This window comes from Mercenaria mercenaria, chromosome 1 (assembly GCF_021730395.1).
Source record: "Mercenaria mercenaria strain notata chromosome 1, MADL_Memer_1, whole genome shotgun sequence".
NCBI lineage: Eukaryota > Metazoa > Mollusca > Bivalvia > Venerida > Veneridae > Mercenaria > Mercenaria mercenaria.
Genome location: NC_069361.1, coordinates 118,251,778 through 118,278,786, shown reverse-complemented (window position 1 = coordinate 118,278,786; position 27,009 = coordinate 118,251,778). Strand labels below are relative to the sequence as shown.

At 34.7% G+C, this 27,009-nt stretch overlaps 1 long non-coding RNA gene across 5 annotated transcripts in view; it reads left to right on the top strand.

Annotated features, from left to right (window-relative positions):
• Nucleotides 1-27,009, top strand: part of LOC128547943 (uncharacterized) — a 58,366-nt gene that overhangs the window by 15,990 nt on the left and 15,367 nt on the right. Inside the window, exons 3-7 of one of the 5 annotated variants that reach the window (XR_008366798.1) lie at nt 9,317-9,418; nt 11,416-11,532; nt 13,503-13,623; nt 14,894-14,972; nt 15,385-15,471. This is a non-coding gene — a long non-coding RNA (uncharacterized LOC128547943). Of the gene's footprint in view, nt 1-9,316; nt 9,419-11,415; nt 11,533-13,502; nt 13,624-14,893; nt 15,525-27,009 lie in introns of all 5 variants that reach the window. The other 4 variants (XR_008366797.1, XR_008366799.1, XR_008366796.1 and 1 more) reach the window with 4 other exon arrangements.

The window sequence follows — 27,009 nt, the reverse complement described above, 5'->3', positions numbered from 1 at the left end:
TTACGAGTCCAAATTGCCAAACAGGGTAAGTAATACATGTTACTCGATTTAAGAGTCATACAACACTTATAATTGGTCAACAGTTATATAGTAAACATTACATATGAAGATTAAGAGTTTCTGCCAACCATTCTTTTTAAGGCATAACAGTAAACGTATATTTTACAGGTGTAATTTTTACAAAACCATTTACGAGTCTCCTAAAAAATTGTACAATTTACAACAAGATCTCAACAGTACTGTTAAACTGTGGTTTAAATTTTTGGAGAAGGTGTTTGTATTTCAACCTTTTCGTCATTTAATAAAATCATGTAAATATTTCTAGTAAAATTTCTAGACCAAACAAAATGTTTCACCACTTACGAGCCCACCATATACGGAACACTGTCCATTCCCTGCCTATTCTTATAAATTCCGTTCGTTCTATTAGCTGTTATTAGCTCAATATTGAGCCTTAGGGTTAATAAAATGTTATTCTGGAAGAATGTAAACAACCCGCCATGTTTTTGAAATCTTTTACTTTCTGAAATTTGTTCATACCAGGTACACTGCTTCAACAAACAATAATTATGTTATTGTAAATAATGTTTAAACGATAAGATTATTTAATAGTTAAACAGATATTTACTTTCATATGTGAATATAGGTAAACTTTAATATATTGCGATAGCATGAATAAGAGAAACGTGCAAACAGTTGCGTCCTGTAACTGGTTGAATTGTCCCGTAAATGGTGAACATTATTGTGGTAAATTAGTTCGAGTGCAACTTAATCCCGATGCATGCATTTCAATAAAAACACATAAAGTATAGAGTAATTTGTATTTATTTGATGAGATAAATGTCATTTGGAACAGAAACATGTATTAACTGCATGGCGTTTGTCCTGAAACAATATATTTTAAAAATTAAACAGTTTTTCCAAGAATTGTCATATAAACTGGGCATAATTCATTATGCTGTAACTGGTTGAATTGTCCCGTAAATGGTGAACATTATTGTGGTAAATTAGTTCGAGTGCAGCTTAATCCCGATGCATGCATTTCAATAAAAACACATAAAGTATAGAGTAATTTGTATTTATTTGATGAGATAAATGTCATTTGGAACAGAAATATGTATTCACTGCATGGCATTTGTCCTGAAACAATATATTTTAAAAATTAAACAGTTTTTCCAAGAATTGTCATATAAACTGGGCATAATTCATTATGCTGCGGCGTATAAAATATTCTATTTTATATAGGTATTATCAATCTGTCTTAACAAACGTACTTTACACAGTTTTCAAGTACATTTAAGAATTTAAATTAGTTAGATTATATGTCCCATAAATGATACTAGCTCTTCCCGTAAATGGTTATCATTTTTATATATATAAAATGTCATTTCCTATATAAACATACACACGAAATTAACTAATTTGATTCATAGATATGTAAAGAGATATTTTACATACATTTTGGAATTTAGCATTGTGTTTATAGTTACATACCCCCTCGCCCTCCCTACAGTTCAGTTAGGATAATGCGATACTGTATCTTTCCAAACACTTACATACATTTCTGCTTATTTTAGAATGGCAAAATCAAAGGCTCAGAGGATGAAAGAATATAGAGCTAGGAAGAAAGCACAATTAATTAGGAGACGAATGGCTGAAGAGAGAAAATGCCAGAGTGAAGGCTTATTTTATACCAGTAGCAGAACTGAGTGAAGACAAGCAACAACAGAGACGCATGAGAAATAGAACAGATTGTGCAAAGTACAGACGAAAACGTAAACAGAGAGATACAGAAAATGACACTGACATTGAAAACCCACAAAATCAAGAACCCAATGCGATGACAAGTACCTCAACAAGAGATGATAACCAAGTAGAAAGAAGATATCACGAGCATTAGCTAAAGAGTACAGAAAAAATGAAAGATTAGAAGCTGAAAATGAAGCTTTAAAGAGAAAACTAAATACCACACGGAGACAACTGAACCGGATCCAAAGTAATAGTTCTGATTCAAGCAAACAAAGCCCATCAACACCTCAAAGTAAAACCGACAATCTGCTACGCAGAAGCGGCATAGATCCTAAAGCAGCACCAGATGTTAGAAAGAAAATTTTGTTTGCCGAGTGCATAGGTGAAGAAATAAAGGAAGCAGTGAAATCTAATAGAGAACGCTTTCGGGCTGCAGTTAGGCGCATAGTTTCAGGAAAGATTATTAAGAAGTATAAAATGAAAAAGACACTAGAAAACATCACAGGATTAGACCGTAGGAACGTTGATATCGAAACAAAATCTGTTGAGAATATAGTTCGAAAGTCCCGAAATATTGCTGTAAGTTTGATGGTAACTAACGAAATAAAAACATTTCTTGAGAGAGATGATAATTCAAGGATTATGCCTGGCAAAGCGGATGCCGTTAAAGTTGGAAAGCAGAAGCAACAAAAGCGTGTTCTTAACGACTATATGTATAATTTACATACTAAATTCTTGGCTGAGTCTACATATAAAATGTCACTTTCAACCTTCTGTCGGAAGAAACCAAAATGGATTGCCCATGTAAACTTTTCCTCAAGAAGTGTATGTTTATGCTCAAAGCACCAGAACTTCGCACTTGAGCTGAGATGTTTGAAGAATTACAAAGTTACTTCAGTAACAAGCCCAGACAAATTCATGGATACATATAGCTCAGAAGACGAGCTAGATGACTTGTTGAACAGGATCTCTGCAACAACTATTAGGTATCAAGAATGGAAGCGTAAGAAAATGAAGGATGACAAAGAACGTATGAGAGTTGTAGACCTCGAACTGCCTAGAGGAGGGTTTATACAAGAAATGAAACAAAGTTATAGACAGTTTGCCGAACACATAAGAAAGGTGATTGAACAATATAGAGCTGTGAAAGAAATGAAACAGAGATTGCCGAGAGGTCATGTGTTAGCACAGATGGATTTTAGTGAAAATTACGCATGTCAAAACATGGAGGAAATTCAATCGGCATACTGGAATGCTACTGCTGTAACCTTGCATCCAGTCGTCATGTACTATAAAGGCGAAGATGGAAGTTTAGAGCACATAAGTGCAGTATATGTATCAGAGGTACTGCATCACAATACTGCTATGGTGGTTGCTATAATAGATAAAGTCGTGGAATTAGCAAAGGAAAAAGTTACAGATTTACAGGCTGTGCATTTTTGGACCGATTCACCCACATCTCAATACCGAAATAAGACAATTTTCGATCACATAGGCAGATCACAAATTATGTATGGATTGAAGTTTTCTTGGCATTATTTCGAAAGTGGACACGGGAAAGGTCCGTGTGACGGGATAGGAGGCACAACCAAAAGATTAGCAGACAATGCAATAAAACAAGGAAAGGTTGTAATACAAGATTCAGATGATTTTTACGAATGGGCAAGAAACACAAACAGCCAAATAAGAGTTTTACAAAATATCAGTTGGTGACTACGAGAACTCGAAACAGAATGTTGACAAACGGAGATGCTCATGGGTCAGTCATTGCTTAACAAAAGCACAAAGAAATAAAAGCCAGACAACTAACATAGATAAGAGTAACACAGAAATTGAGAATTCAAAGGAAGTGTCAGACACCAGCAATGATGAAAATGCAGAAAAAGATATTACCATGGTGAGAATGACCAAGGATGATTATGTGGTGATAATGTATGAAAATAAGAATTACATTGGCAAAATTGTGGACAGTGATAATGAGGATAGTGAGGTAGAAGTGATGTGTATGGAGAAGAGTGGAAAAGTACAGGGGCGATTTAAGTGGCCGAGAAGAGAAGATAGAATTTGGATAAGCAAGAAAAATGTGCTGAAAATTATCGAGGAACCTAAAGCGACGGGCAAAACATGCAGGAACTTTAGCATAGATAATGAAACCGCAATGGAATACGGACTGTAGGTCTCCTGATCATTTCTTGGGGCAAAATATAACTTAATAGTACATGAACAGTTACGTGTTATGGTTAAAACTTTTATATTGTGTTTAAACTGTTTAATGTTAGTGTTTTTCATTTCAGTCAACTAGAAGAAACTAGTGTATTAGATTCTTTTTCACTATATAGACTTTCTTGTAACCATTTACGGGACAGATACTTTCATATGGATAGATACTTTCATAACTGTGTTACAGTTTTATGTTGTGTTCACACTATGTTATAAATGTTCATAAAGTTATTATGTTTCGTTACAACAAAATAGTATGTAAGATAATGTTTTGATAAGGTAATACTTCTAATAATCATTTACGGGACGATTTTCTGCTTATGCGAAAAAGACACTAAGAAACTGTTACAGTTTAAATTTCACACCATGCTCTTACTGTTAGTCAATGCTTTTGTGTTCAGTTATGATAAACTTTGATTTGCTAGCATATTTTGCACTTTTTCACAGGAATTTGAGACAATAAATACAGTGTTGATGTAAATGTTTGTTCAATTTTTCCTTTACAAATTGTTACTATGTTTTCATCTTGCTAAGACAATGACTGCCCATTTGAAGAAAAGATAAATGTTAGCCCTAAAGCATTAAAAATGTATACATTAAAGTATCATTACTTAATTGTGACATTTCATCAGATCCAGAGATTCTGTCACTTACGGGACAATCTAAAACCATTTACGAGTCCTAAATATTTTTTCATTATTTGACATGCGGTAAAATATAAAACATTTGTCAGTTGTATAATAAATTGGCACGCACTATTAAGAATTCATCAGTAACAACAGCTTTTACCTGCTTTTTCATAGTGTAGATATGTGGCTTTCGTCAGTTATGTGTTTTTGCAAATAGAATTCAAGTGTATTTGGTGTGAACTATTTTACCCCATGGCATTTTCAAAATGGTCAAGTTAATGGAAGTTCAACAGTTGATTCCGATTTCTAGATTATCATATAGTAAGATGATACAAAGTTTAATTTTTACATTAGATATCAGAACTGCGATACTAAAGGTACAACTTAAAGAGCCTATATCTCGAAAATGACGGAAATTATTTATGGTTCGATCCAAAGAATCTATCATTGAAAGAAAACTAAGACATCTGTACTGGTAATATTTCATATTTAAGTTGCCGAGATACTACTAATTGTGAAACATATTAGAACGTAAGTGTTTAAAGATGTTCAACTTTCAGTTCTGGAATATATGAAATGTCGTGGTTTGCTGAGAATGAGTGAAATAAGACCTGACATAGAGTCAGTCCAGGTAAGTATGGACAGCTTTTACACTCTGACAATTGCAATTCCAAAAGGGTCCCGATATCAAGTTTTGCCCCAATTTTGAAGCGTGGATGATCTCCCTCGGATTTGACCATTATGTTAGTGCATATAAATGGTCCGAAAAATTGCAAAAAGATAGGAAAATAGGTAAGTATGGACAATGGAGAGAAAGTACGGACATGTTACAAAAACTACTGACAGCAGGGATTTTTAAGACTGATCCAAAATGCAGAAATTTGTTTAAGTTACTTTCCCAATTCTGAGGTTGAAATTTCTCCAAAATATGCCAAAAAATACAAATTCTGCAGTAGTCACATTTAAGAGCTGGATTAGTTTTCGTTTTCATTGTTGTTTCTTATATTTAATCGAGATATAACTGTTCCTGTGTTAATCGTATCAGTTTGCCAGTACTAAGTATTCGATTAGATCATGTGAACAGTTCTTAGTTCTGTATGCATCACTGTGATCGCATTTAATCAGGCTCGCCAATTTTCACTGGAAATGAAAATATGCCTAGCAGTAAAAGTAAATAGTGACAAAAAAGTATGCTGCTGAACTGCATTGGATGCCAGTTACTCATAGAGTTGACTTTAAGATTCTAGTTCACACATACAGAGCATTGCATGACCAATCACCAATCTATGTTAAAGACTTGCTAGAACTGTATCAGCCAGCAAGAACTTTGAGATCCAAGAACAACTCAAAACAACTGGTTGTTCCAAAAAGCAAAACTGTGAGGTACGGTGATCGTAGTTTTTCATCAGCTGCACCGAAGTTATGGAATGCTCTTCCGGCTACCATTAGAGACGCTAAAAGCTTGGATGCTTTCAAATGATCATTGAAAACACACTTTTTCTTCAAGGTCTATTGAAACTCACTTTGCACTGGAAAACAAGCTTTTGCAATTGAAATTATTTCCTAATGTTAATTGTTCTTTAAAATATCTAGTACAATTAAAATGTAGAGTAAAACCTGATTCAGGCTAAATACCTTTTATTGTTGATATATTTTTTGTGTTGTATTGTATGTCGGACCATATCATATTCTGTGATATGTAGTTTGTACAGCGCTTTTGAACGTTTATTTTATAGATGAAAAGAGCGCTATAAAAATCTGGTAAATAATAATAATAACACAAGCGCCAAGAACAACACTTTATACGTGGACGAGAAGACTTTTTACAGCCGTCACAATCATGGCACTTATTGACTTCAGTACTGTCATTGTGATAGTATATAAAAAAATTAAGATGATCCTTTCAAAGCATCAAACACCACCTTGAGCAAAGTGATTAATTACTGACTTGATTTGGTTGTGTCTATTATAAATCAAGTCAAGTTAAAAGTTTATTAAATGTAGCAAAGGCCTCTGAGATACTAGAAAATTTAGAAGACACTTTCAGAAGACAGAAAAAAAGAAATATTTATTTGTAATGTGAAATACACCAATAACAATGTTGAAATAAAGGTCATATGATGGTAAAACTTATTTTTGACATTTCCCAATTTTCAGGTTTTACGTACCATTTTTCCAATTGGATTTTTAGCTCGACTATTCGAAGAATAGGGGAGCTATCCTACTCGCATCGGCGTGAGCGTCACACAAATGTTAAAGTTTGCGTACCACCTCATATATTTTCAAAGTCCATTGAGATATTGCTTTCATATTTTGCATGCTTGTTTACTATTATGACCCCAGTCTGTAAAAAGGAGGAGGCAACTCTATCAAGCATTTTGACTGAATTATGGCCCCTTTGCGACTTAGAATAAATGTTAAAGTTTGCGTACCACCCCAAATATTTTCAAAGTCCATTGAGACATTGCTTTCATATTTTGCATACTTGTTAACCATCATGACCCCAGTCTGTAAAAAGGAGGAGGCAACTCTATCAAGCATTTTGACTGAATTATGGCCCCTTTTCGACTTAGAATAAATGTTTAAGTTTGCATACCACCCCAAATATTTTCAATGTCCATTGAGGTATTGCTTCCATATTTTGCATACTTGTTTACCATCATGACCCCAGTCTGTAAAAAGGAGGAGGCAACTCTATCAAGCATTTTGACTGAATAATGTCCCCTTTTCGACTTAGAATATGCTTATTGTAATGTTAAAGTTTTACTCATTGCTTATATTATACTATCAAGCACTGAGAATAGTCGAGCGCGCTGTCCACTGACAGCTCTTGTTAATATTATCCTTATACCAGATTTATATAGCACCTTTTTCATGATAAACATGTTCAAAGGTGATTTACATATAGCATTAGCAGACACAGCCACACAGGGCACGAAATTTATCCTCTACTAGTACAGACTCAGAGCGATCTGACCAGAGGGACAGAGTGAGATAAAGCCCCCAGAACAGATTGAGAGAACAGATTTAGGTATAGGCCTGTCTGGCTAACTTAACCTAGGTCTTTGGGAATAGACAGTCTGGTTCTTGCACAGCAGATTCTGGAGCCGAGGAACTACACAACTGCATTTTGTCCCGCTTAGTGTAGACCCACATTTTAGGCGTACTGAAAAAATAGGATGAAGACCCTTATTTTAGGCACTCTGATGTGCTTATGACGATATAAGAATATTGTTGAATAAATTATCACCTGACTGTTAAATTTGTTTAAATGTTGACAGGATCAAAGCTATGTATCAGCCTGATACAAGTAAACAAGAACATGTCACATTTTACTAAAATTTATTGGTTTATTTGCATTCATAATATTTGTAGATGTATTTAGTGGAGCAAATTACCACAAAACTTATAAAGTATCTCTACGAATTGCATCTACTATACAAATAAGCTTGCTATCCTTGCATTTCAGTCAAATTTATTAGCCACCCATACAATACTTATTTCATCTTATTGTGTAACAGCCCCATGTGGTTCTGGGACGATCTGTGTATGAAAAGAATTGGAACCACTGCCTTACCCTTGCATGATCGTAAGAGGCGACTAATAGGGTCTGAACACTTGGTTTTGCTGTAACTCTGTGATTCCAGCAGGTATACAGATTTTGATTCCATACCTCATGTTTTTATTTCGATGTGAATGAGATGTGAAACCAAAATTTGTAGTCCTGTTTGGCGCCATATAATCTATACTGTGTTGGTGCGCCGTAAAACCCAAATAAATGTTGTGTAACAGTGTCATATATATGCACTCTCTCAGAACTGTATATAAGTACTGACTATCAATCATACTTTCCACAAATCATGTTCAATCAGAATGTGGTCGAACACATAGTCATGCTCATATATATGTGGTTACTGTTCACTAAGTTTTAATTTTATCAGCATATAATGTCTTCAGCCATTTAGCTCCGTCTCAGTAGGGAAACCTTGCTTTTCCACATTTTCACTGGCTAATGCTTTACCAGTGATTGGAAAAAAACAGAAAAGCAATTATCAGAAATTCAAACAATCAACTAAACTCATCTGTCCATACTTTTTTGACACATACCGGTAACAACAATATGAAAAGTACGGACATTCTGCATTTTTGCATATATTTTGTTTTTCTTGTTGCTTTTCTTTAAAAAAAATATGTCAAACTTCTATTTCATGCATCACAATATCCGAATGAATGAAAAAATATATTCAGAAAATGCTGTGAATACCTTCACTCTTAATGTAAACAGAGCATGTTTAAATGTTGCCGCATTAATCAAATTAATTTTGACTTCGTCAGAAAGGATTTGACGTGATTTCCTGGTTTCTTCTAGCAAAAAAACGCAAACTGGGAAAGGTCTTTCTAATCAAAAGTGTAGGTATCACAACGAAAAGGTCCGGATTAACCCATGTGACATATGACCATTGACCATAAATTAATCCTTACTTACCTATATGTCCATACTTGCCCGGATTGACCCTAACATTTTTAACATTTTGATGTCTACCGCTGGTACTGGTTAGGTATGTTAGGGTTACAATGCAAATTAAAGATCAAATTTTTGTAAAATAATGAATGTTGAAGGTACATCGAGCATGTACACATCTAATATGTTGGACTAACCAAGCTGGGGCGTAACTAGTCTAACCGGTTGCATAATTATCACTCTTGTTTCATTTCAGTTTGATATACTGTAGTGGATGGATCAGAAGGGGAGGTAACTAGAGTCCAGATTGGGACTAGGGCGTAACTTGCCAACAACAACAAAAAAGAGAAAATTTTAGGTATAAGGAAATTAATGCTTTGTTTCTTAAAAAAGCTTTGAAACTTAATTACTCACGGACTAAATGTTGTGGAAATACATGATAATTACAGTACAATCGCGATACTATGAAAAGCCAAGGGACCGGCCGTTTTTTTTTCGTAATATTGCATTTTTGTTTGAGGGTAGTATAGGAAATTTCGCTATACAGCACCTTAATATTTACACATCGTAACCAGTGGTATTTCGTATCAGAGTACATGTATAACAATTTTATATGTACATCTGGGTTTTCTACAAATCTTATTCGAATCTGAACTCAGATGGTATCAAGAACTTTAAATCGTTTTTTTCTTCACCTTTTTTCACTGTACATAAAATGTATACAGGGTACATTGTTGCACGAGAACTAAAAATTGCAATTGCCTATTCCGATTCAGCTACCCTACACTGATATTTTCAGAATAATAAAATGACAATTTACAGATGATGAGGACTTAGAATTTTTTATATTCTGTATGCAGTGACTGTTTGAGACGTATAGATATCAAAGTAAGTGTGTCTGGTATGCCATCCGATCTAATAGTTATATGAGAAAAAATTAACCACTAAAGTGTGTTATAGTATACAGCGTATATATTTTGAATTTAATTACTAAGTTTTCTCACTTTAATTACTGTTTATGCCCAGCTAATTGATAGTGACACTTTCCACTCTTAAGCGTTTTTCACGGCGTTATGGAAGGTGTGAAAACTTTGACGATACAGGTATTCATAAAATTGCAACTAAAACAAGTCAAAAACAGGCTTTAAGGGCATAACAATACATTCGTAGGAGCGCATTTTTCGTAAAATTGCATTTTCATAAAACCGCGGCTTTGTAACATAGAAATAAGAAGGAAAGCAGCCGGGACCACAACACCTTTTTGTAGTATACCGGTATTTCGTTAAATTGCGATTCATAGCACCGTGAATGCACTGTAGTTGTTTTTACTCATTTTTACACTGAAAATTGACTAATGCTTGTAACTCTTCAATCTTGATTATAAACGTCAATATTTAATGGCTGTTAAATGCATATTCCTCCATGGTGTATACTGGTAAAGACATATTGAAAGTTTTTATTGCCTTGGCAGCCCAGGTTCAATTTCTGACTCTGGCATTTTCTTTCTTGATTTTGGCATTTATAAGATGGTTTAGAAGTGAAAATTCATATTCTGATGTTCATAATTTGGCCAAACTTCACTTTTTAAGAAAGGTCATTTTCAGCGAAAATCTGGAGGTCAATGCCTTTAGCTGTCATAAGTATGAATTCACCCATGGTGATACTTATCAAGAAGGTAGGAAAGTTTTTATTGCTGAGGTAGTCCAGGTTCAATTCCTTACTCAGACATATTTTTTCTTGATTTTGCATTTTTAAGACAGTTTAGAAACAAAAACTCATATCATTGTGTTCTTAATGTGACCAAACTTCAGGTTTTAAGAATTTTAGGTCAAGTTAAACGAACTATTTTGTGTAACCTTACTACGCATGCGTAGTAAATATTTGTCTTGTTCTGCTGTGAAACACGTGTGCGAGCCCAGGCATGAATAAAGAAAACGACGATTTTCAGGAGAGTCAACAGGATTCTACTTTTAATTATAGTGGTGAAGGGTAATATAAGATAATAGTAGTGTCATCACCGCACTAGGTCGTATTGATGCTAGGTTAACCAGACTTGAAAGAAAGTCTCCTGAAATTTCTACCTCATGTGGTGAAAGTAGTTCTAACAATCACCATATTGATAGAGTTCCACCACCATTTCCAGATGGTTCTTGTCATCCAAGGACGTACATCTCGCCATCTCGCTTTAGTCATTTTTTTAAAAGACAAAGTAAATTTTACAGTTGAAGGGAGGTAACTCAATTTTTTAAAAAGACACTAAAATCTCTGCTTCATTCTTTTGTGGTATATGTGTATCTAATATGGTGTTTTGTATTATGTATCTTTCTAAACATTTTGAAAAATGTCTTTTTGTAGTGTGATGTAAAAGTAAAGCAGAGTGACTAGTGACCAGTAACTTCAGAATTGAAGAGATGCAGGTCTTTGTTCTACATGGTGGAAGAGGGAATTATAGTGGATATTTGGATTGATCAGGTAGATCATTGATACATGTGCCCATGTTTAAGAGGTTTAAATCCATGGTAGTGCAGCATGTATCAAACAGCTTTGGATCAAGAACACTTCCTTTTGGGCCCCTCTTGATGTAGTTAGTTTTCAAGCTCCTTTCCACATACATGTAATTTTCATAGCTACATGTACTTGAATGATTTTACCATTGTCATATAACCCCAGACTTATTGAAGGCATTTTTTAAATTGAAGTATATACAATGTAGTGTAACACAGTGCTTATTATCAGTATTATACACTCAAGTGCTGTCAAACTGAAATATCAGAAGATTTTTATGAATCTGTCACAGCTCCAGATAAGATGCGTATTAGCACATTGAAATAATGCATATAAGCATATCTGATCATTTTCAAGCGTTTAAATACGTATATAAAATAACAGAAACACAATGACATTTCACTAGCATAAACAACAACTGATTCTTCTGAATTCTTTAATGTGTCAGTCTGGCTAATATTCCCATATTTTAAACTTTAAGGTTGGTTGTTTAAAATTATCAACTTCTGGTGCAGTGTAAACAACAAAATGTCATCTTTAAAGAAATTAAAAAGTGAAAAAACGCTACGTATATTTTAAACCAACAGAAAGTGATCCCTAAAACATCGTTGAAATTATTGGAGTGAGTAATTAGTGTATCACCAAAGCATGTCTGTTTCCGAGAAAATCCTGGCGGTTTGGAGTAAGTTGTACAAATTAAATTAAAATGTGCATTATGCATTTAGTTCAAAATGAACAAGAGCTGTCTGATGACAGCACGCTCGACTTTTCAAAGGCTTGTCAATAAAATGGATTATATGATGGTACTGCTACAACTGTGTCACAGTAAGGGTCAAAATGATAAAAACCTGCTGTAATTTGAAAGTATTACAATGGCAGAAATTTGTATGCAGTATTTACACATTAAGTGCAAAAGATGCACAGTTCTGTTGAAACACAAATCCAAGATATGCGACCTTATACACTGACCCTTGACATATCTTTGTTGTCTCAATCCAAAAGTCCCTAATACTTTTCAAAGATTTTAAGTTGCATACAAAACCTCAATATGAACTAAGTAGACAAAGGGGTATAATTCTGTTAAAATAAAATTCAGCATTGTTGGCCCAGTGACTGTATGCAATGACCTCAAGGCATGTGTGAAGTTTTGGTACAATAGCCCCGAAGTACTTACAAAGGCAGAGACTTGTACTTTGTATTAACACATTAATTTTCCGGGTATAAAAAGGCACATAATTTAGTTAAAATACAAGTTAGACTTTTAGGACCTGGACTTGTGACTGTATTTACTCACGCTGAAGACATGTGAAATTTGAATCCAATGTATCAATGCATTGCAGAGATAATTGTCATTATGGATAATTTTAATCCTATTTCTAAGTTAAAAAGGGGCACAACTCTGAAAATATCGCTGACATAGTAATGTCTCTTGTCTTACATGTGCACACTGTCACTGTCACTGTATGGAAGTATTCCAAGTCTCAGTTGAATATCTTTGATATTGTTCAAGATATTTAACTTTATCAAAATCTGTAACTAAAATTTTTAAGTCAAAAAGGGGCATAACTCTGAAAATATTTCTGACATAGTAATGTCCCTTGTTACACAATCATGTCCACACTGTCACTGTATGTAAGTATTCCAAGTTTCAGTTGAATATCTTGGGTTTCCGTCGTCTGGCTCTAGTAACGTTCAACTGTCCACTATAAGTAGGCAAAAACTTGACTGCTGAAATAAAAATTAACATTATATACACAATACATATGCAACAAAATTGATATCTGGATTTACTCCTAGTCAATTTCAGATTGTACTATTTTACTTATTCACAAGAATTTTGATGAGTAAACACCCTGATCTTAGTTACAACATTTTAAATGTATATCTATATGTCTGGATTTACTTGATATTTAAAAAAAAAGTCTCTTCTTTTGTAGTGAAAACCTGTGAAGTGTTAGTGAAGCAGAATAGTTACAGATCATAAGAGATGCAGGTCTTTGTTCAACATGGTGTATATGGAAAACACATTGGATGGCCAGCATAGAAAACATTTAACGAGTAAACAGATTATTTGTATTTAGAACCATTTTCATCTAATGCAGCTTCATAGTTATAGAAGAACTGAATACATAGTTACATAAATGTGTTGGACCTGTAATAGTAATGTTTAAAAAATTGCATTAACTTTATACAGTCTTTAAGTCAACATTGTTTTGCACTGTGTTGCAATTCTTAAACTACTTTTACTATGTCATTTTTTTTTTATTTTCATAATTTGTGATATTTACTCAAGCTCAAGTAGGGACAGATTTCAAAGTGATAACCACTGTACAAAATATTTGCAGAGAATTCATTACACCAATAATTTTGATAAAAGAAGCCTACTAGAAGTATTGGTAAACAATTATAAAACGCAACATAAAACTTTTGAGAACACTTTTTTTTTAGGCAGCCTTAAGTAAAAGCTTTTAATCTGACAGAATTCTAACTCCAACACTGAAAACTTACAGTCGAGTCCTGTGAGACTGTTTTAAATTATGCTCACTTCATTCAAAAATAACCATAGGGTAGAGGTAAAACCTACCTACATTTCTTCAACAATATGTAAACTAAAGAGTAAAAGCAAAATAAAGAACTTGTTACTGCATGTAACTCAGTATTTTCCAAGATGTCTAACCCTGAACCTTTCCACATGAGAAGTAAGACTCACTTTAAACAGCAAGAAAATTAAAAATTTCCACTTTTGTACAATCAATCGGTAATAAGTCTTGAAAAACAGTTAAAATTACTAGAAAAAACACATAATAAGAAAAAAAGTTTGGTCCTAGTGCGGCTTAAACCTGAACCCTCCTGAAAAATTAGTCAAAGTAGGTTTATTGTAGGAATTATTAATAAATACTCTTCAAAAGGAGGTACACACTATTACGGGTCCATTACCTGAAGTTTTTTTTTAAAACACAAAACAAATTTTACAATTGAAGGGAGGTTACTCAATTTTTAAAAAGAACACTTAAAAGCCCTTAGTGAATGAAATTTGAAATTAAGGCATTAGTTTCAAGCATGGTTAAAGTGATGTAAAAATTTTAAGATAAAAAATTAAGGTAATATTTCTTGTTTAGTCTAAATATTTATTATATCATGGATTCACTTCCAAAAACTTTGCATAAAATTTAACTATAATAAGAAAATATTTTGACCCTAATTTTAAGGTACATGTACGAGATTTAAGGTAATTATTAAATTGTTCAGTGGCTCCTTATAAATAATTATGAGCATCTAATATTTCTGTGTTGTTTTTTTTTATTTTGAAAAATCTCTCTTTTTGTAGTGTGAAGCAACAGTCAAGCAGAATGGCTACAGACCATTAATTCAGAACTGACAAGAACAGAGACTCTGCTCCACATGCTGTATGAGGGAACTATTGTGGAATTTTGGATTTCATGGCAGTCATAGAAATATTTAATAAATAACCAGATAATTTATATTAAGAATCATTTACCACTTACAAGCTATATAGAGTTACAGAATAGCTGAACAGATACTATCAGTTAAAAACAAACAAACTCATCTTTCATTCATAAAACAAATTTTACAGTTCAAGGGAGCCAATTCAAATTTTAAAAAACAACACTAAAATGCCTTTGCTTTCACAGAAATTGTCTCCTTTCAGGATGTAATCAGTTTTATAGTTTTGGATCGAGTATGAGCTACATTGGCATTTTAGAATAGATAGATGCTTCAATAATTACTATAAAGTTTTATGCACAACATTGTATTTTTATAACCAATTAACTTCTACCATATCATATATTTATACAGGTCTATAGGACTGTGATGTGTGTACCAGTCTATCAGGCTATCATTCTGTCCAGTCAACAAATTGGCAATGGCTACATGGATTCTCAAGTAACTTGGCATTACTTATCACAGTAACAAAGATAGATTGCAAACGTTTTTAGGTAATTATACCTCCACAAACAAAGTTTTGGGGGGTACATAGGAGTGAGCTTGTCGGTCGGTCGGCAAGCTCGTTGGTTTTCATGGTTTCCGGAGTAAAATGCAATAACCTTTGAAAGGCCTCACAGATTTAAATAATTTTTGGTACACAGGTTCAACATCATAAAATGCAGGTTAATTTTGACTGAGGTCAGTAGGTCAAAAGTCAAGGTCACAATAATCCGAACAGAACAGTTAATAACTAGAACACTTTGGCCTAGGATCATAAATTTTGGACACAGATGTAACATCATAAAATACAGATCAAGTTTGACTCTGAGGTCATTAGGTCAAAAGTCAAGGTTACAATGACCCAGAACAGTTAAACAGTTTCTTGATGATAATTTAAGAATGCTTGGGCCTAGGATCAATAAATTTTGATACACAGGTGTAACTTCATAAAATACAGGTCGAGTACAACTTTGAGGTCAGTAGGTCAAAGGTCAAGGTCACAGTGACCCGGAACAGTTAGACAATTTCCGGACAATTAGTTGAGAACACTTCAGCCTAGAATCATGAAAGTTGATAGGAAGGTTAGTCATGACCAGCAAATGACCCCTATTGCTTTTGAGATCAGTAGGTCAAAGGGCAAGGACACATTGACCATAGAGTTTAACCTCTCTGGACAGTAACTTTAGAACGCTTGGGCATTGGATCATAAAACTTAATATGGTGGTTGATCATGACCAGTAGATGACCCCTATTGATTTTGAGGTCAGTAGGTCAAAGGTCAAGGCCACATTGACCCAGTAGAGTAGAACATTTTTGCAAGGTTGACAGGTTTAAATCATTTTGATACACAGGTGTAACATCTTCAAATATAGGACAGGTTCAACTTTGACATTGACTTACTTCTCTGCCAAGGCCATATTGCGAGGGTATAATTCGTCACTCCTGTGACAGCTCTAGTTTTTAGCTCAGGCTCAGGGTGAGCTATTCTGATCACTCACTGTCCGGTGTCCGTAAACTTTTACTTTAAATCACATCTCCTCATAAACCACTAGGCCAGTTTCATCCAAACTTCACAGGAATGTTCCTTGGGTAAAGCTCTATGTAGTTGTTCAAAGAATTGAATTCCATGCAGAACTCTGGTTGCCATGGCAACCAAAAGGAAAAACTTTAAAAATCTTCTCAAAAACCAGAAGCCCTAGAGCTTAGATATTTGGTGTGAAACATTGCCTAGTGGACCTCTACCAAATTTGTTCAAATCATGACCCCGGGGTCAAAATTGACCCCTCCCCAGGGGTCACTTGATTTTACATAGGAAAATCTTAAAAAAATCTTCTTCTCAAAAAGTAGAAGCCCTAGAGCTTACATTTTTCTTAGATTTTTATAGGAAAATCTTCAATTTTTTAAAAAAAATAAACCAGAAGGCCTAGATTTTAGATATTTCACATGTAGTATTGCCTAGTGGACCTCTACAAAATAATTTCAAATCATGACCCCCGGGGTCTAAATTGACCCCGCCCCAGGGGTCACTTGATTTTACATAGAAAAGTCTTCAAAAATTTGCTAAAAATAAACCAGAAGTCCTAGAGCTTAGATATTTCACATGTAGCATTGCCTAGTGGACCTCTACAAAATTCATTCAAATCATGACCCCCGGGGTCAAATTGATTCTGTCCTATGGTGTTACTTGATTGTACATAGAAAAATCAGAAGGCCTAGAGCTTAGATATTTCACATGTAGCATTGCCTAGTTGACCTCTACAAAATTTGTTCAAATCATGACCCCAAGGGGTCACTTGATTTTACATAGGAAAATCTTCAAAAATTTTCTTAAAATAAACCAGAAGGCCTAGATCTTAGATATTTGACACTTAGCATTGCCTAGTAGAATTCTACAAAATTTGTTCAAATCATGACCCCCCCCCCCCACCCCCAAGGGGTCACTTGATTTTTCATAGGAAAATCTTCAAAAAATTTATAAAAATGAATGCAAAATTTGTTCAAATCATGACCCCCGGGGTCAAATTGACCCCACCCCATAGGGTTACTTGGTTGTACATAGAAAAAATTTCAAAAAATTTCTAAAAATAAACCAGAAGGCCTAGAGCTTAGATATTAGACATGAAGCATTGTCTAGTGGACCTCTACAAAATTTGTTCAAATCTTGACCCCCAGGGTCAAATTGACCCAGGCCCAGGGGTTACTTGATTGTACATAGGGATATCTTCATAAATTTGCTAAAAATAAACCAGAAGGCATAGATCTTAGATAGTTTATATGTTACATTGCCTAGTACACTTCTACAAACTTTGTTGAAATCATGACCCACCCCCGTGGTAAAATTGGCCCCGCCCCAGGGGTTACTTGATTGTACATCGGAAAATCTTCCAAAAAATTTCTAAAAATCATCAGTTTGACATTTGAAACATGTAGCTCATATTACTCGGGTGAGCGATCCAGGGTCATCATGACCCTCTTGTTCTTCATTGATAGAAAGCCTTTTAAGTTCACCTGACCACAAACAGGGTTTCAGAAATCTGCAAATTTATTGGTAGCCCATTGGGCTACAAATATTTTTGTCTGGTAGCCTGAACATTAAGTTTATTTGGCAATGGCCATTTCAGTTTATTTACTATGTATTTCTATACTACAGTGGATGGAATGATTAAATTATTAGAGGTTTCATAATTTTAACCATACGCACTTTGTTATACTTAATTTTGTTGTCTTATCATTACTCCTTTTTCTCTTTTTAAAGAATAAAACTACATGTATTTAAACTGAGAAATATTCTCCTAATAATTATTGCAACATGGCAATATAAAAGGAATGCAAATCAATTTTTATAAACTTGCAAAATCCTTAGAGCTGTATGAATTGTAATCTATCTCAAAATTATTTAAAGTTGACATAATAATTCTGTCTGATTCTTAACATCTTATAATTTCTAGTTTAATAAACGGACTAGAACCGCGTATGTAACGTCTCTCAGTTTCTTGGCATTGTGTATTCACTTATCAGAATTTATGTTTGCCCGAAATTCTGTATACTTTCTGATATTTTGCTATATCATGGTCGATTTTTTGCATGTTAGGCAAGTATTTAAACTGAAAAGCATAAAAAATCAGTGTAAGCACTAAACTGCCTCAAAACCAAATATCTGTTCTTTCTGGTCGCTCAGTAAATATTGAGGTCAGTGAAACCGAAAGTACACTTTGGCAGGTGGTGCTAAAATGACGTAATTTTAAGACTGGTTTGCATACTGTTTTGAACAGTACCAATCAGCGTCTTTGATGTTATTGGATCAGTCTAAAATCTCTCGTGCACATGTTTTTGTAAACATTTGCCTGCGGGTACGATTAAACGGTTAATTGTTTGCTGATTGTGACAATAGGTGGTAAAATAATTAAAGCCTCGGGCGTGTATCTCTCGGTAAACAAGGGGATTGTAGACAACTATCAAAATTATATTTGAAGACTAAATTATTGATTTCCGGGCTACGCGATACGGAGTTTCAAGGTAGCCTGGCGGCCATGCTCTGGAAAAATTTAGTAGCCCGACAGAATTTTCTAGTAGCCCCCGGGCTCCGGACATGGGATTTCTGAAACCCTGCCACAAAGTGCTCATGGTGAGGGTTTAGGATCATTGGATGTTTGTCGTCCATCCATCAATCAAAATTTCAAAACAATTATGCCAATTTCAACTAAACTTCACAGGATTGTTCCTTGGGAGATCAGTTTCAGATTTCTTAAAATCTAATCATCATAGCAGAATTCTAGTTGCCATAGAAACCAAAAGGAAAAATTTTATTATCTTCTAGAAATTACTGACATGACTTTGAAATTAACAAAAATTATCCTTGGTTGACCTCTACCAAATTCCATCAAATTATTTTGTTCCATTAAAAGACATGGCCAACACAGGGTAGGGCTAGTTTTCCTAATTTTGGCTGTATGAAAAACTTTGAAAATCTTCTCTGAAACTGCTGGCCCAATTTTAAAAGAATTTCACAGCAATTTTCCTTAAGTGCCACTTTACCAAATTCCTTCATATATTTCTGTTTTAGTTAAAAACCATCGGGACAGAGCTAGTTTTTATTTTGTGACTGTATGGAAAATATCTGACTGGATTTGAAAGTAATTTAAAAGCAATGCTTCTTTGGTGGCCCTCTACCAAATTCCTTCAAGTCGTTTTGTTTCGTTAAAATTCATGACTTCAAGGAAGTGGGGCTAGTTTCTCTTAAAGGCTGTACGTAAAATTTTGGAATCTTCTCTCATACCACTAATCAGATTTCTATATAATTTGGGATAAATGGTTCATGGGCAACACTTTTCAAAATTCCTCCATGCCATGTTGATTTGTCAAAAAGCAAAATGACTGACGGGGGCAGGGCAAGTTTTCTCTTCTCGTTCAATTCTAAAATAATTTCACAGCAATATTCCTTGGATGATCATGTACCAAATTCTTTCAAGCCATACCATTTCTTAGTTTTCTCTACATGGCGGTATGGAGAACTTTAAAATCTTTTCCTCTGAAACTGCTGACCCAGATTCAAAATAATAACAGTAATAACTAAAACTGCTTCGAGAGGCAACACAGTTTGGCTTGCCAAGTCTTCCCTGTGAGCCTCTGTAATATCTACAGTGCAACCTCTGTAGAGCAACACCCTTTGGGAGATACAAATATTGACTGTTATTTAGAGGTTGTTGTTCTGGAGAGGTAAATTTGATAGTATATTCCAGTATAGGGAAATTTTGTTGTTATAGTGAGGTTTATGCTTAAGAGGGCCACTCTAGAGAGGCTGTACTGTAAATATATACAGTTACAAATTTTGAAATGTTCAGTGATGGATTACGTATATAGAAAAATACATGAGTAAGTGATAAAACTGCAAATACATGACACAGCATGATAAACAATTCTTGAAAGTAAATGAAAATGATAAATACTAAAGTCTCTAGGGACTCTAGCAGTTTGTTGCCCACCTGAGAACCACCATTTGGTTTAAACAGTATTTTATTGATATAATTACAATTTTTATGCCCCCCTTCGAAGAAGGAGGGGTATATTGTTTTGCAGATGTCGGTCGGTCGGTCGGAATGTAGACCAATCCGTTTCCGGATGATAACTCAAGAAAACTTGGGCCTAGGATCATGAAAGTTGATAGGGAGGTTGGTCATCACCAGCAGATGACCCCTATTGATTTTGATGTCTGTATGTCAAAGGTCAAGGTCACAGTGACCCTGAATAGTAAAACGGTTTCTGGATGATAACTCGAGAACACTTGGGTCTAGGATCATGAAAGTTGATAGTGAGGTTGGTCATGACCAGCAGATGACCCCTATTAATTTTGAGGTGAGTATGTTAAAGGTCAAGGTCACAGTGACCCTGAACAGTAAAACGGTTTCCGGATGATAACTCAAGAACGCTTAGGCCTAGGGTCACGAAAGTTGATAGGAAGGTTGGTCGTGACCAGCAGATGACCCCTATTGATTTTGAGGTCAGTATGTCAAAGTTCAAGGTCACAGTGACCAGGAACAGTAAAATGGTTTCCAGGCAATAACTCTAGAACGCTTGGGCCTAGTGTCAGGAAAATTGATAGTTAGGTTTGGCCATGACCAGCAGATGACCCCTATTGACTTTGAGGTCATTAGGTCAAAGGTCAAGGTCACATTGGCCAGGAACAGTTTAAACGGTTTCTGATCTTCTTATCCAAAACCATAGGGCCTAGGGCTTTGATATTTGGTATGTAGCAAAATCTAGAGGTACTCTACCAACATTGTTCAGATTATTTCCCTGGGGTCAAATATGGCCCCGCCCCGGGGGTCACATGGTTTATATAGACTTATATAGGAAAAAAACTTTGAAAAACCTCTCGTCCAAAACCACAGGGCCTAGGGCTTTGATATTTTGTATATGACATCATCTAATGGACCTCTACTAAGATTGTTCAAATTATTCCCCTAGGGTCAAATATGGCTCCGCCCTGGGGTCACATGATTTACATAGACTTATATAGGGAAAAACTTTAAAATCTTCTTGTCCAAACCACAAAGACTATGGCTTTGATATTTTGTAATGTAGCATCATTTAGTGGATCTCTACCAATTTTGTTCAAATTAACCCTCTAGGGTTAAATATGGCCCCGGCCCAGGGGTCATATGGTTCATATAGACTTACATAGGGAAAAACTTAGAACCTTCATGTCCATAACTTACATCATTCAAATTTTGACCTTATGTATAGTTTTGAGTGGCAAGATGAACCTTGACATGAGTTGACCTTGATCTTGACATAGTGACCTACTTTTACATTTTTGAAGGTACAGGCTTCAAATTTGGGCCACATGCATAGTTTTTTGTTCCAAAATAAATTTGACCTTGATTTTGACCTAGTGACCTACTTTCACATTTCTCAAGCTGCAGCCTTCAGATTTGAACCACAAGCATGGTTATGTGTACTGAAATGAACTTTGATCTTGAGATTGACCTAGTGACCTACTTTTAACATTTTTGAAGGTACAGGCTTCAAATTTGGACTGCATGTATATTTTTGTGTTCTGAATTGAAATTTGACATTGATTTTTACCTATTACCTACTTTCACGTTTTTCAAGCTACAACCTTCAGATTTGAAGCACATGCATAGTTCTGTCCACCGAAATGAACTTTAACCTTGAAATTGATCTAGTGACCTGCTTTCACATTTCTCAAGCCACAGCTTTCAAATTTGGACCACATATTGTTTTTTACCGAAATGAGATTTGACATCGATTTTGACCTTGAGCTAGTCTTGAAATTTGGAACATTCAAAAATGGCTCAGTGGATGGTACCAAGATCACTGTTAGTTGTTAGGTTAATAGGTTAAAGGTCAAGGTCAGATTAAACCAGAATGGTAGAACTTTTGTTTACAGTGAGCATATAATTTCTGTTCCTTGTGCAATTACTGAATGCATCAAGGGGGGCATTTCATGTTCGACGAGCTCTTGTACAAATATACAAACATAGAGGATTGAGTAGGAAGCTGTAAGTATTTTTAGAAACTCTCTCCCTGAACCACCATTTAAGAAAGTGCTGTCTGTCTGTCTCTCACAAAGTTTGTCCTTGCAACCCCTCTGACACTACCAGGTGGCCAAACTGATTTACACTAAACTTGAAAAGTGATCCTTACCAAGCTTGGTAGTGCATTTTATTACCATCTTCTAGTGCTTTGTTTTTCAGTGGAGTTTTTGCCCTTGGTTCATTAAATTTTTATTGGGCAGATTTCCACCAAACCTTACAAGAGTCATCAGTGCCAAGCCTTACACATATTGTTGATATGTTCTAGTTCTTTGAATTTCAGTGGGTTTATGGCCCTTGATTTGTCATATTTGACAGTGTTTACACTACTTGATGTATACAATTGGGTTGAAGTTCACCAAACCTGAGGGATCAGTGTGAAGCATAGTTGTGCATATCATCAACAGTTTCCGGTGTATTGATTTTCAGCAGAGTTATGACCCTTGATTTGCCAAATTCTATGTTGTCTGTGCTACATCTGCTCTACCACTGGTTGAAATTCCACTTAATTTCACAGGAGTAATCAGTGCCAAGCCTAATTGTGTATATCTTGAAATGTTGTGGTTTAGTGATTTTTACTGGAGTTATGGCACTTAATTTGTGGCATTTTACAATGTCTGCATGCTATGTGGTGGGAGATATACAGTTTCCATAAAAAACAAATTCTAGTTCCTAAATTAAATATCAAAAGTGAGTTCCAAAGTTTAGATCCCGAATATGTCAAAGATTTTCTTTAATATGCAAGTCTGCTTTGAATGTCAAGGCCATACCTGTTGTCAGAGAGGCTTTTTTTGGCTCAATTCTACATTTTGTTATAAAAGGATGGCTAAAATGAAATACTAATTAGAAATTGACTGCTTCATTCCTATTAAAGACAAAAAATGACATATTTCTTGAAACAGTCATGGGTTGCAAATAGGATATTAGGTTACTGTCTTCTTAACTTAAGGACGCTCGCTACAGTTTCGTAATTTTTTTCTCAATAATAGATTTTGATGAAATGTTTTGTATTAAAAGATCATGTTATGATGTATTGAAAAATGAAATAAAAATACTAGGTCACCAGCTTTGTTTCAATTTAATTTGCCCCTAGATATGGTGCTATTTTAAACATTTTTCAAAATTTCTGTAATCCTAAAATATATTTCATTAAAGTACAATAATCAGCATAAATTTGATTATCTAAGCATTTTTATAACGGAAAACAATATATCTATTTGAAACATGCTCAGAGAAATCAAAAGAACATGATTTTGTAAAGAAAGGAATACTTGTTTAGTAGATCCAAGGGCTGTTTTTGCATATTTTTGTCAGTTTTAAGTTGGTACTTCTGCTGTTTTATCTAGTTTCACATAATAGAATTTAATCAAACTATGCACATACCTTTGGTTATGTCTACCTAATCTAAAACAAAAAGAAAATTGATAGGTCACCATACTAGATTTCGCTTAAATCAAATTACAACGAGGTGGGGTGTGGCGGGCATTTATACAACGCAGGTTGGCACGAAATACTCTTTCAGTGTTTGAGCAAATGACTTAGAAATGTATATATAAAATTATCCAACGGCAGATTTCTTAATAACCGGATTTTAAGGTGTTTCAGAAGCATTTTGTTGTCATAGAACGATGAAAGTTTCCGCCTTTTTTTTTAACAAAACCTATAGTTTACGAATGTACGGTACGGATACGGTACGGGATTAGAAACAGCTGTGACTCAATGCAGAGTTGGAGCGTTGGTATAAATAACAGACTCCAGTATATATCGGATTGAAGCAATTTGAACTAAAAGTACTTTAAATGTATATATTTTGTAACCATGGTGATACTTACTCTAACCTTTAGTCAGTATATTATACATTTTGTACATTAAATGCATGCGACCATACAATAATTTGCGAATTTTTGCCGTACGCGACATTAGATAATCACTTCCGGGCATGCGCAGAAGACCGCACCAACACTGCAGTGAGCTACATCGAAACCAAATTGGCACGGTATTGGGGGTAAATATCGACCCGTCCGGAAAAACTGTAGCGAGTGCCTTTAAATTTATACAGCAATACAGCAAGTTGGAGAAAGGTTTATCCATCCTAGGCTTTGCCAAGGGGAGTCAACTTATTGAAAGGGTTTTTTTTATTTTGCAACCAATAAAACCTGTTAAGAACAAAATATTTGATAAAGTAGCTTTTCGATACAAAAATAATAACTCACATTTTACTGATTTGTAAATTCCCCCGCCGATTGCTCACTTCAGTGAAACACAATAATGAATTGCTTATATATTGCAATAAAAACATTAATCCTTCCTTACAATTTGACTTCTGTGTGATATAAATCATAGTTGCTAACTGGCATTCATGTACAGAACAAGTGATGCCATTTCAGCTTGGACAAAATTGAAATCAAATGTCTGCAGTCTCTACCTTAATCTGCTCCATTTCTGGTATGAAAATAACAATTCAGTGAAAGTCTTTCCACAAAGAATGGTTAACATCCATTGAACAGTTATGATAAATGCCTGCTAAAAAGATGTAAGAAGTGCAAACTTTGCCAAAGCAAAGGTCAGTTGACTCAGACTTAAAAACTTTGTAATGTTCCATACTGAGGTAGAATAAAATAGAATTGAATAAATGCTTTATTTTATGGTGGCAGTCATAGTGAGAGGGCATGATGAATTGTATGAAATATCAGCACATCTGCTGAAATATTGAGGGACTGCTAGGGCTAAAAATAGAAAAAAAAACTTCGAAGGACTTCTTCTCATGAACTGCTTGATAGATATTCATCAACCTTGGTCTATAGGATCATTATAAGGTTCTCTCTGTAGCATCATTGTAACATCTTCTCTCAGATTTGTTCTAATGTGAGCAGTTTGCCCCTTTATAGGGCTGATGGAGCTAATAATAGGAAAAAAGCCTTTAAACATTTCTTCTCATGAATTGTATAAAGATCATCAGTGTTGGCCTGTAGCATCATGTCCTTTCCCAAATTCATTTAGATAGAAAAGGGTTGGGGGCCCTTGCGCCTTTAAGGAGCTGTCAGAGGTAAAAGACAAAAGAAAAAATATTGAACAAATTCTTCTTATGAACTGCTTGGTGGATCATTAAAAGGTTCTCTCTTGCATTTATTCCAGTGGGAGCCCTGTGTCCCTTTTAGGTGCAACCAGAGTTAAAAATAGAAAAACATTAGAAGAAGTTCTTCTCATGGCCTGCAGAATGGATTTTCATCAAACTACTTCAGTACCATTATTGTAATATCCTCTGTTAAGGTATTTGACCATTAATAGTAATGTTTAAAAATGGCATTTGCTTGGTATATTCTTAAAGTTGACCATGTTTCGAACTGTGTTGCAATTTTAAACAACTTCTACCGTGCTGTTTTTTTTTTTTGTAAATTTTGTATGATTTATGGAATTTCCTCAAGCTCAAGTAGAGACAAATTTCAGTGTGATGGCCACTATCTAAAACATTTGCAGAGAATTCATTACAGCATTAATTTTGATAAAAGAAACATTAAACTATTGTTAAACAATTATAAAACATAAAATAAAACTGTAAATATCTTTTTTTTTCTAGGGTGCATCAAGTAAACAGATTTTATTAGACAGAATTCTAACTCCAACATTGAAAAATTAAGGTCGAATCCTGTGGGTCTGTTTTGAATTTTGCTCACTTCATTCAAAAATGACCTTGGGGCAGAAGTAAAACCTACCTGCATTTCTTCCACAATATGTAATCTAAGAATGAAGGCAAAATAGAGAACTTTTACCACATGTAACTCAGTATTTTTAAAGATGTCTAACTCTACCTCTCCTGATTCAGAGGTAAATTCACTTTGAACAGCAAGAAATCGCTTATAAAATGAAAAAATTTGGTCCCAGTGGGGCTTGAACCTACGCCCCCTTGAAAACTGCAGTCAAAGTAAGTTTATGGTAGGAATTGAATACTCTTCAAAAAGAAGGTACTCTATTACGGGTCCAATAGGTTAGAGACCACCAATTGTTTTCCCATAGACTTACATTGTAACATTACGGCGTGTACGGCCTTCCATACATCAAAATACCCGAAGGCCTACATGTGTCGCATATATGCCACTTTTCTTTATGTGTGAACCCGGAACATTTGAGCATTGAACCCCAGTTTATAAATAATGAAAGGCAGAAATGTGGGGACAAATGCTCATTTTTCGATCTCAGCTGAGTTTGAGTTTGAAATTTTAATATCAGTTTTACCAAAACTTCAACGTTAAATTTCAAATGAGATTGACCATCAATACCGAATAATCACTTTGAAATAGTTATCAACTTAAAATTTAGTTTTAAACATGTTATTTCGATATAAATGAGAAATTAAGTTTCATTATCAAACTCAGTTGAGTCTGAAAATGTTTTGTGAACAAGGGGCCTGGCCATAAGTTTAGGGAGTTTTCTTTCAAGGACT